The sequence below is a fragment of the Desmodus rotundus genome, chromosome 13 (assembly GCF_022682495.2).
Source record: "Desmodus rotundus isolate HL8 chromosome 13, HLdesRot8A.1, whole genome shotgun sequence".
Lineage (NCBI taxonomy): Eukaryota > Metazoa > Chordata > Mammalia > Chiroptera > Phyllostomidae > Desmodus > Desmodus rotundus.
The window spans coordinates 69,052,318-69,063,657 of NC_071399.1; the positions used below are offsets into that span (position 1 = coordinate 69,052,318).

The 11,340-nt window shown below is 36.2% G+C and overlaps 1 pseudogene; it reads right to left on the reverse strand.

The window, feature by feature from the left end:
• Positions 1–1,784: 1,784 nt before the first annotated feature.
• LOC128779897 (U4 spliceosomal RNA) lies at positions 1,785–1,917 on the reverse strand (annotated as a pseudogene).
• Positions 1,918–11,340: the final 9,423 nt, after the last annotated feature.

Here is an 11,340-nt window from a genome sequence, read left to right on the forward strand (position 1 = left end):
TTTAAGTGTAAGGAAAGATACTACACTTCGACCTCTCTCTGCTCTAAATCTTATACCAGCAAGCCTGGAATACGTAAAAAAGCAAGTGTGAGGCCAGCAATTTGAGACTACTTTTTATCATTGGTGTTCATAGGTCTTGTGCGCACAACCGCTCTATTACTTCAGCTGTTTTTTAGAATATTCTTGTCATATGTATGTCAGGGCATATGTGGGGATCAGGGACTGTACTACAGAGTCCCACTGATGTTGGACACCACCTTATGGTCTGTTACTCTCTCTCTCTCAAATTGAGATCTTTGCCCCATTCAGTCTTGGTCTTGAAGGTAAATAAATATAATTTTGGAATAGTAGCTGATATTTTAGTACTAGCCATTTAAAAATGCTTTATCTGTATTAAATGAACTGTCCATGTTCTTGTTCTTCTACTTGTACAGTAGATCTCATCCTGTAGAATATCGCTCAAATAACATGCCATTATCTCAGTCACCAATCTTTCCCTCTTTAATACATCATCACATGAAAATACCAATGTTACTTCTCTCTTCAGAAATGTTTTCGTGAGCTTTTATCCTCCATATCTATTTTGCTACTACCCTTGAAACCTATATGTAATATAATGCTAGAGAATCCCAAGGTTCTCCTCTTTCTACACTCAGTTTTAATTATTTTGTGAAGCCTCTCACAGCTCTGTGCCTTTAAATAGCACATATGTTATTAGTTCTCCATTATCCATGGAGGATACATTCCAAGACCCCTAAGGGATGTCTGAAACCTCAGATAGTACTGAACCCTATATATACTATGCTTTTCTTATACATACATACCAATAATGAAGTTTAATTTAGAAATTAGGCACAGTAAAAGATTAATAATAATAACTAATAATAAAGTATAGTTATAATAATACATTGCAATAAAAGTTATGTGAATGTGGAATTACTAACTAAAATACAGGTTGCCTGAACACAAGCCCTGTGATACCGATACTTGATCTGATCATCGAGATTGCACCCAAGTGACTCATGGGCAGGTTGTGCATGGAGCATGGATAGGCTGGACAGAGGGATTATTCGTGTCCAGGGCAGGACAGAGTGGGATAGTGCTAGATTCCATTACGCCACTCAGAGCAGCATGCAGCTTAAAATTTATTGTTTATTCTAGAATTTTCCACTTGATATTTTTGGACTGCAGTTGACCATGGGTAACTGAAATTATGGGAAGTGAAACCCAGATAAAGACAGACCACAGTGTAAATTCCCAATATTGTTCCCAGATTAGGTGTCTTCCTTAAAGTCTGGATGGGTTATAAAATTTTATGCAAAATGAAATAAGACAGGCAGTGAGAGACAAATATCATATGATCTCACCTTTAAGTGGAACCTAATCAACAAGATAAACAAGAAAGCAAAATATAACCAGAGACGTTGAAATTAAGAACAATCTGACAGTAACCAGAGGGGAGGTGGCAGGGGATAAAAAAAGAGTTATGCAGAAATTTTAATTAATCCTTTAATTTACAACAGGGATTTAGAAAAGTTTTCCACTTGCGTTAGTTATCAGTAATACTTGGTTTTAATACTAATTTGGAAAATATAAAGTATGATATCTTTAAACAATATCCAATAGAGATCTTCTGATTTCATCTCCTAGAATATGACATAAAAGATGATATTTTTCTAACTTGCAAACCCAGAATCACAAAACAAAATATAGGTAGAGATTTAGAGATGAGAGAAAATAAAATAATGATTGATTTTTTTTTCTTATTTCACCAATTAAAACCTCCAGCACAATGGTTAATAGAAAAGGTCATAGCAAATGTTTCTTGTTCCTGGGCTGAAGGGCATGTTTTCCAATTAGCAATAATCACGCCTCAGATAAACCTCCTGGGTTACAATACTGCCACTGCACAAAACTGAAAGGCACATTTTTCAATATTTCAAAATTAACTATGATGCTTGCTCTAGGGTTAAGTAGATATTCTTTATCAGTTTCTGTTTCCAGTTCATAAATTATGTTTGTTAAACTATATTTGTGTTATACTTGGTTAGTTTTTTTGCATTTAATGAAAACAATATATGTTTTACTTTTATCTAACACTCTATAGTTGTTAATGTCACTTAGAAATAGAGCTGATTTAAAGCTCTGTCAACATGTGATAATCAATAAATTTTAATTTTTAAACATTGTCTTCCATTTCATGCTTTTATTTTCCATTAAATCTGAACAAAAATGAAACTCCACAGCCAATAATACAGGATTTATCTTTAAATTTGGTGCTTTAGTATCCCAAATTTGAAGTACTAATAATGTATTATCTGCTATATTTTCATTTATTTTAATAATATTACAAGGGCACAATATTCCATTAATTGGCCAAGAAAAGTATTGTTAGACACATACCTACATTGCTGGAGTGCAGCTCTATGCAGTGACTTAAATCCTATTTTATCAGTTTACATTGGACGAAACAAATTTTCCCAGGGAAAAAAACATATAAGAGTATTAGTAAATAATATATAAACTTCCATATATATGAAGGTCAAAACTTAAATTATCTTAGCTTTTTATACCACATTGCCACATATGCAATGTTGCTTCTTGTAATTCACCTATCAATTTGTATTAAACAAACAGAGACCCAATATGGTGCATACTGTGTTATAAGGAAGAGATGGCAGGACTTTTGTTTGTTTATAAGCCCATGCCAAAGTTTTTAAGTATGAAGTGAAACTATACCAAGTCAAATTAACGTTAGCAGGAATACTAATTTAAAAATCCCCAGATAGATTTCATCATAGCCAGAGAAAAGAGAATATATGCTTTGAAATACAGTCTCACTAAGACATATTTTGACAGTCTCCGAGGCAAATTTTTGTGAAAGAAATGAGAGCTTTCTTACTTTAAAACCAGAGATTTTTTTCACATGTCATTTCAAAGGTTAGAATTTTATTGGCTATATCTAAAATAAACTGCACTGATTCCTATCATAATCAAGCATACTAATCATAACATTCTTAAAAATAAATTATATGTCTATAATATAATGGAACTAGGTGCACTTATTTTAGGAAATAAATAAATAAATAAATAAATGGAACATGTGTTGAGCATTTAGTATATGTCGGTGCTGTGACTACTATTAATTTTAATATTTGATATTTGTTACCTTGACTTCATTCTCTTAGAACACAGAATAGTAATTACATAAACTGATCAATTCCTGCCGCCACAAGGTATAACCCTGGCTTATTCTTATAAAGGAAAATATTAACAATAAAGGAAGAAAAAGGTTATCACATCATTAACTATTTTTCTACCTGTTTTATTGTACTTCTTTCTTTATATTTATAATAATTATTATAAACCAACTAATAGCAAGAGAAATAAAAACATAAAATATCCTGGTACGTATTTGTAAATCCAAACAAGTACAATAGAGGCTTGCTGTATGAAACTATGGTGCAGACACTGCTCATTGCAAAGACAGCAAAACTGTCTGTACCTTATCGGGAAGAGATTATGATCTTCCAGATAAGACAGGTTTTGAATAAATGAATGTATGTGGAACTGTGGATAATAGAAACGCTGGCAAACATGCCTTAATCCGTAGGAGCCTGCTTTGATGTACCTAAGAATGAATGAATGCAGCTTCAAAACAGGAAAAACTGTTTTACTTTAACTCTTAAGAAGCGAGACTCAGAATCACACTGCAAATGCTCTAATCCAAGCTAAAGTGTTCTTCAGTCAGCTAGAAAAGTCTGTATAATTTATTCCTAGCCTGCTTGGTAAGTTTTACCTCTCACTGTTACCATAATTTCTATGCCTCCTTAAAACAAGAGGGTGTCCTTGTGGGTTTGCGTGCACGTACCAGTAGGAAAGGAGTAAAAGAAACCTCTTTCTGTCCAATAGCCCAAATCACTTATTCCTATGAATATTTAGAAGAACCATTTTGGAAATTTTTACGATTAAAACACTGCCTTCAATTGTGGCACAAAGAACGTAGGTATATTTTGGGGCACCACACTTCCTACCACTTAAACTTCCACCAAGACTCTGGGAGACATTGTGCTATTGGAAATAGTTGATACTAGTTCCCCCAGGTAGTAATCACCCTAGAAATAACACACCAGAAAGAAGTGTGATTTTCAGTTGTCCCACCTGTAATAGAATAAAAATAAAATATTTTATAAATATAATACATGATATTGGTCACAAAAAAAGGAAAAAAAAAGAAGTGTAAGTTGTTCAGAAAATATTTCCTAAGCACCAACTCCAATATTGTCCAACAGAACATTCTTCGCTGATGGAAAAACTCACTAATTGTTAGGTGTTACCCACACAGAGCTACTAAACACTTGAGATGAGACTAATGCAATAAAGGAAATAATTGTAGTTGTACGGATATTAAATATTTTGATTTCACTAGCTACATGTGACTAATGGCTATCGCACTGCACAGTGCAGTTTTGGGCCCTGGGACTTCCATAGTCACCGAAAGAGATCAGCTTCTAGCTTGCAGGCAGACTCCATTCCAGTAGGACCAATTAGGCAATAATTACATAAACAAATGTAAATATGAGATGGTAAGTGCTATCTATAATGGGGATCTAGAAGTTCAGGAATTGGGGTCAGTGCTATTTTAAAGAGGATAAATAGGTAGGGTAAAATTTGAGCAAAATGTTAAAGCATGTAAGTGAGGTGTGTGGGTATATTCGGGAAGAGCATTTGAGGCAGAAGGAACAGGAAGCTCGAAGCCTTACCGTGGGAGTTTGCTTCATGTATTCAAAAAAGAGAAAGGAAGCCACTCTGGCTTGAGAAGAGACAAGGGTCGTGGAAAACTAAGGGAAATCACATCCTTCAAAGCTTGGTCAGTTCGCCTAAGAACTTTGATTTTTACAGTAAGTGAAAAGAAAGGCACTGGAATATTTTCAGCAGTGAAATGGCACAATCTGAGTTATGTACTGAAAAGCAATTAAAGTTTCATAATGCATAATTAGAGAAATCACAGCAATAAAAATATCCTGTGCTGAGCATGTTGCACAGTAATTTCTAATTCCATCATACAGTACGTAGTCAGTTCCCACTTATTCTCAACTACCAGAACAAAGGTCTTTCCCTTGCTGTCCCAATAATACACACACATGCTTTATTCTTATGTTTTTGCAGGACATTTGGAAAATAAAAATAGCACAATAATTTTGGGAATTCTAAACTTCTTAAGGAAATTACCTACATTTCTTGTTTCTTTTTGTGTGTGTGTGTGCCAGACCCTGTATTTATTTATTTATTTATTTATTTATTTATTTATTTAATTTATTTTAATTTTTATTCAGTTACAATTATCTGCATTTTCTCCCCATCCCTCCACCCCACCCCAGCCAGTCCCACCTCCCTCCTCCACCTCTACCCTCCCCCTTGATTTTGTCCTTGTGTCCTTTGTAGTAGCTCCTATTGACCCCTCTCCCCACTATCCCCTCCCCACTCCCCTCTGGCTATTGTTACATTGTTCTTAATTTCAATGTCTCTGGTTATATTTTGTTTGCTTTTTTCTTTTGATTATGTTCCAGTGAAAGGTGAGATCATATGGTATTTGTCCCTCACCGCCTGGCTTATTTCACTTAGCATTTCTTGTTTCTATTTTATTTTTTTCTTTTTTGTTTTTAAATTCTCACCCAAGGGTATGTTTATTTATTTTAGAGAAAGGGGAAGGGGGGCAGAGAGAGAGAGAGAGACATCTACCCGTGGCCTCCTATCTGTGCCCAGAGGAAGGATCAAACCCGCAACTTAGTGATGTGTCTTGACTGGGAATCGAACCTGCAACCTTTTGGTGTACAGGATGACACTCCAACCAACAGAGCCACCTGACCAGGGCCCTTTTCCCATTTCTTACCTCTGATCAACCCTTAAGCCATGATAGAGTAACTTCTCAGAAATTGATCTCATCCAAGTCACTGATGACTTTCTAACTAAATCTAGCACATTCATTTATTTGTTTTATTTAATCTCTTGGCATCACCGGGCAGTGTTAGCCCCACTTTTCCACTTATAATGAATTTTGATTTTTGAAATCCGAGATAAAACTCCACCCTGAATTTCCTCCAAAAGGCCCTTACTCTTCACTTGCAGTCCTTCTGCGTGTGCAGTTCTTATGCTCATTCCTTCAAAACTGAAGTTCTTTGTGTCCTTGCAGTGTGACCCCTGGTATCCAGTTACACAGTTCCCCTGGGGTATTTTATTCATAGCTTCCGTGATACTCTGTACCAAAGACTTACAATCTGAATTTTGCATCCACTCATAAGCGTCACTGTTGCCTACAATACATCTCCCTCCCAATCCACTTTTATTCTTCTAATTATTTTTCTTTTCTAAGTGAATATCACCAATATATATTCAATTGTTGAATTCAAAACTTAAATAAGGTATCTAAGTTCTAAAAATCATACTAATCAAAAATTATGTTTATTATATGTTGTATACATCATACATTAGAGAACTTTTTATATTTCTAAAACAAAGTATATCACTGACCTCAAAATCAGCCATCAACCTCCAATATTTGACTCTAAAATATTTGACAATTTCATTAAAATTTTAATGTCAGTTTTCTTTAGATAGAAGAGTAGGAAATTTTGTTATGTTAGCCTTCGTCCTTCCACTGAAGTTAAAACCACTTTGTGGAGAAGGCCTGACTTCCACACTTCTGAAGAGTTTGCAGGTGCCTCGCAGAAATGACTGGAATGTCCAACACCCTGCTGACAATGATTGAACTGCGTGGTCATTCTTTTGTCTTCCATGTGTCACCTGAGGACAGAAACTCTCTGTAAGAGCTGTGCATGGAGCAGTCTGCCCAGATACATTTAGAGGGACACTCATTTTCTCCAAAGTTCTTGGCCTCTCTCAGGTAGTAGTCACAGGCAGTGGAAAAGCACCCTGTCCCTTTCACATTTTTCTTCTCCCTCCCAATCAGGATAGGCATTTTATGGTAATAAAGGTAGAGGTGTTACATCCACACCCTTGTGCTAAAGACCTTTGTCACATACCCTGAATCATCTTTCTTTCTTTTGTTTTTATTTGGTTTCTGAACTTTTTTTATTGTTGTCCCATGAATTATCTTTCTTTAACCTAGTCTACAAAAACATTAAACTCATCTAAAGCTTCAGACATTTAGAATGAAAAGCCAGACAATATTAAGGCTATTTCTGTTTTATTTCTTTTTCACTCTTTCCTTCTAAAGGCAATGAAAGCTGATGACAATTGAACAGGAAGAAAGGAAAAATGAAATAAGTAATAAAAATATTTGACGAGCATCTCAAAATATTATCTCACCATACCACATAATTTAATTCCATATACTACGCAGCAGAGAGAAAGAAGGAGCTTATACCCTTTGCAACAGCATGGATGAAACTGGAGAGCATTATGCTAAGTGAAATAAGCCAGGAAGTGAGGGACAAATACCATATGATCTCACCTTTAACTGGAACATAAGCAATAGAAGGAAAAAGCAAACAAAATATAACCAGAGACATTGAAGTTAAGAACAATGTAACAATAGCAAGGGCGGGGGTGGGGGGTGGGGGCGGGGACAGTGGGTAGAGGGGATTACAGGAACTACTATAAAGGACACATGAACAAATCCAAGGGGGAGGGTGGAGAGGGGGGAGGGAAGTGGGTTCACCTGGGGTGGGGTGAAGGGATGGGGGAAAAGGCATACAACTGTAATTAAATAACAATAAATAAATTTAAAAAAAAATTTAATTCCATATATATTGTCTGCATTTCTCACTAACTCAAAACTCAGTCAAAGCAGGAACCGCACACAACTGTTTTGTCTTTATAACTAGTGGTGCCAATGTCAGAGGTATTTCAAATGAACATACATGGATGGCTAATATAAATGTGTACGTATTATAGAAAGCCATTATCTGTTGTCTTCTTCATATGCAGAACTATTCCCAGGAGTTGTAGCAAAATCGCTTATCCTATGGCCAAACAGAGAATAAAATTCAGATTAAAGATAAAGAGGGGCATTGCTCTGATTCAAATCTCTTTATGAAGATTATCAAACCCCTTGGAGTTATTTAAAACAACAACAACAACAACATTATTCAGCATTCAGATTTAGATCTAAATGAGAGTTTTAGGAAGCTAACAATCAGAAGCCAAGTAGGCAGCTCTCTTATTATCCTTTGGAAGCCTTTGGCTTGTTTTATTGCAGATTTAATCTTTCAAATGTATTATTGGGCATGACCCAAAGCCAAACATGTTTAACTAGCAAAGCTTGGCAGTTATTTCGGAATTGCTCAATGGAATGTGTTATTACTGTTTCAAATGATGTTTTAAATCTGTTAAACTGAGTGCGTTTTTCTTAGAAACCATATTCGTGTTTGGAATTATAAATCACAATTATTTGAATAAGAAAGTTAGGTTGCTAGATCTAGCTACTTAGAAGATCGGTTCATAGATTTTTATATTTTCATTTGTTTCATGGGTCAGTTCACAGTTAAAATACATTTGAGGAAAGCTAAACTCATGATTGATATTTTTGGTGTATAATATTCTGAAATACTTCCATTGAAAATTTACTGATTTACTTATAATTTTTAATACTAAATCTAAATATGTACTTCTAAGGCTGATATGATGTCTTTAGTGGTATGTGATGGACTTTATTTAATAAATAGTTATGGGATGCCTAGTCTGTTCTGTGAACATTTGGATTAAAAAAACCCAACACTACTGCCCCTGTTTGCAATATCTATATTGTTATTAACTAGGCCATCTCCCATTTGCTTTCTGAAGTGGTAAAGGCTCACTTAATTAAAATAAGCTGATACCAGGTCAGTTTTTTTTTCTTCACTTGTTCTCTCTTTGCAGTTAACTGCATAGAAATAATGCAGGAGTGGGCATAATGCAACATATAAGCAAAGTGTAGCCTGCACATGTATTTTTAAAACTACGTTTTATTTCTTTTATTGTTTTTATTGAGATATAATTGGCATATAACATTGTATAAGCTTGAGGTGTACAACACGTTGGTTTGATACCTGTATATGTTATAATATGATTACTATAGAAGCATTTGGTAACCCCTTTATTGTGTTACATAATGACATTTCTTTTTTGTGTGGAGAACAGGTAAGATCTAGTCTCCTAGCAATTTTGAAGTTTATACATGGTCTTGTTGACTATAATCACTATGTTGTTCTTTAGATCTCCAGAATTTATCTACAAGTTTACATTTTTAAATTACTTCTCCCCACCCCACCCCCCTCAGCCCGTTAACCATCACTCTACTCTCTGTTTCTACGAATTCACATTTTTAGATTCCACATAGAAGTGATATTGTACAGTATTTGTCTTTCTATGTCTGACTTATCTCAGCCCTCAAGTCTCATCCATATTGCTGCAAATAGCAGAATGTCCTTCTTTCTCATGGCTAAATAATATTCAGCGATAGATGAGAGATGACAGATAGACAGGTAGATAGATACATTCTCCACTTATCCACTAGTGAAATCTCAGATTACTTCTATACCTTGGTTACAATGAATAATGCTGCAGTAAACATGAGTGTGCAGATTTCTCTTAGAGATGCTCATACCAGTTTCTTCAGATACATACCAAGTGGAATTGCTAGATCATAAAGCAGGTTATTTTTTAAATTTTTATTGGAATAAATCGAAGCCTCTTGGTCTATGCGTTGTCTATGGAAGCTTTTGTGTTAAAGTGCAGAGTTGAATAGTTGTGGCGAATACGGTCCAAGAGCCTAAAATGTTCATAAAGTTTTCCAATCCATGCTCTAACAGAGTAATTAATTAAAAAATGTAAATTCATAGGTTCCCGTGTAACATTTTCCTTGCTGTAAGAAGACCAATGAGCCTTGATCCTCCCCCATTTTATAAAATATGGCATGCAAATAGAATGGGCATGAAAGGAAGATAAGGGCAGGGAGAGGGGACTGACAATTGACAAGAGACAATTTCAGAACTCCAAGAGAACAGCCAGTGCAAATAGAGGCAAGGGCTGTTCAGGGAAAGCAAGCAGGAGACAGGTTTTTTGTGTGGAGATTTAGATGCAGGAGTTCTATTTTTTTAAATATTAAAAAAAATCCAGCTGACCTACCATATCATTTTATTTTCAGGTGTACATCTCAGTGATTACACATTGTATTACTTACTATGTGATCATCCTGCTAAATCTCATACTCATCTGACACCATACATAGTTACTAGAATATGTGTCGACTATAAAAGCCCTATACTGCACACAAGTAAGTTACATTTTAGGACCATGTTGATTCTCTAGCCACCTTGCAAAGGTGAGATATGTTCCCCCCACACAGCTAAAGTGTGGTGGAACATGAAGACTGGAGTGCAAGCCCCTGTACCAAAAAGGGTCGGAAGGTTCATTATTAACTCCATGAGGTTTACAGAAGGCAGGACAGTCTCCAAACTGGCCCCAAAGTAACCTGAGGGAGAAAAGTAGAAGCAAACTGGCTTAGATTTTGTTTTGAAGGCAGGCTGGGGCTCAGACAACTCATGCTTTAAGTGTCCTCCCTGTGGCACCAAAGGAAAGAGCACAAGGGGTTTTTAAAAATGACTCCTCTCAATAGTCAATGTTTTTGAGAAATTATTGCTGAGCAGCAAACCAGGTCCTGTTGCCCTGCCCTGGACCTAGAGGATGGTGTTATCATCCTCTAGGCAAAATTCTAGAGGCAAAGGCATGCTGATAACAGAAAATAGTCTTTATTCAAAAGCTTCACAATTTTGGAATAACAGCTTTCCACTTACATTAGTCACTTAAACCTATCAATTAAGGCTAAACTCTTTAACACTTGAGTTCTATCATTCCCCAGGTTAGTTTTAATCATCTTATTTCTCTAGGGTTAGTTTACAAACTAAAACAACTTAGGATCCAAACCTACACAATTTTGGAAGAAAGGCAGGCTCCTGCCTCAGAGCTTGTTCCCTCTAGAACACCCAAAGAAGAATAACCCCGCCACCCTCTGCCAGGCCAGCCCGATCCTAGGCTGCACCAGGAGATCCTTCCCATCCAAAACAGCATCCGGTAGGAAACACAGGCAGCTGCAGCACCATCAACCCGGTGTCCCTGAGGAAGAAGAGAGAGAGCCAGGGAGCCAGCCTGAGAGTCCAAGAGCCCTTCTTTTATTTCAAATCGTCTGGCCCATAATTCCATCCACTCTGGAGGCATTCAGCTTCTTAGCCAATCCCAGCCTAGATTGCTTACCATCGCCTCCAGCAACCTCCTCCTACAGCCCCTCCCTCCTCCTCCCCAGTGATCTGATCAGATCCCTCATATAAAAATCATACTAGA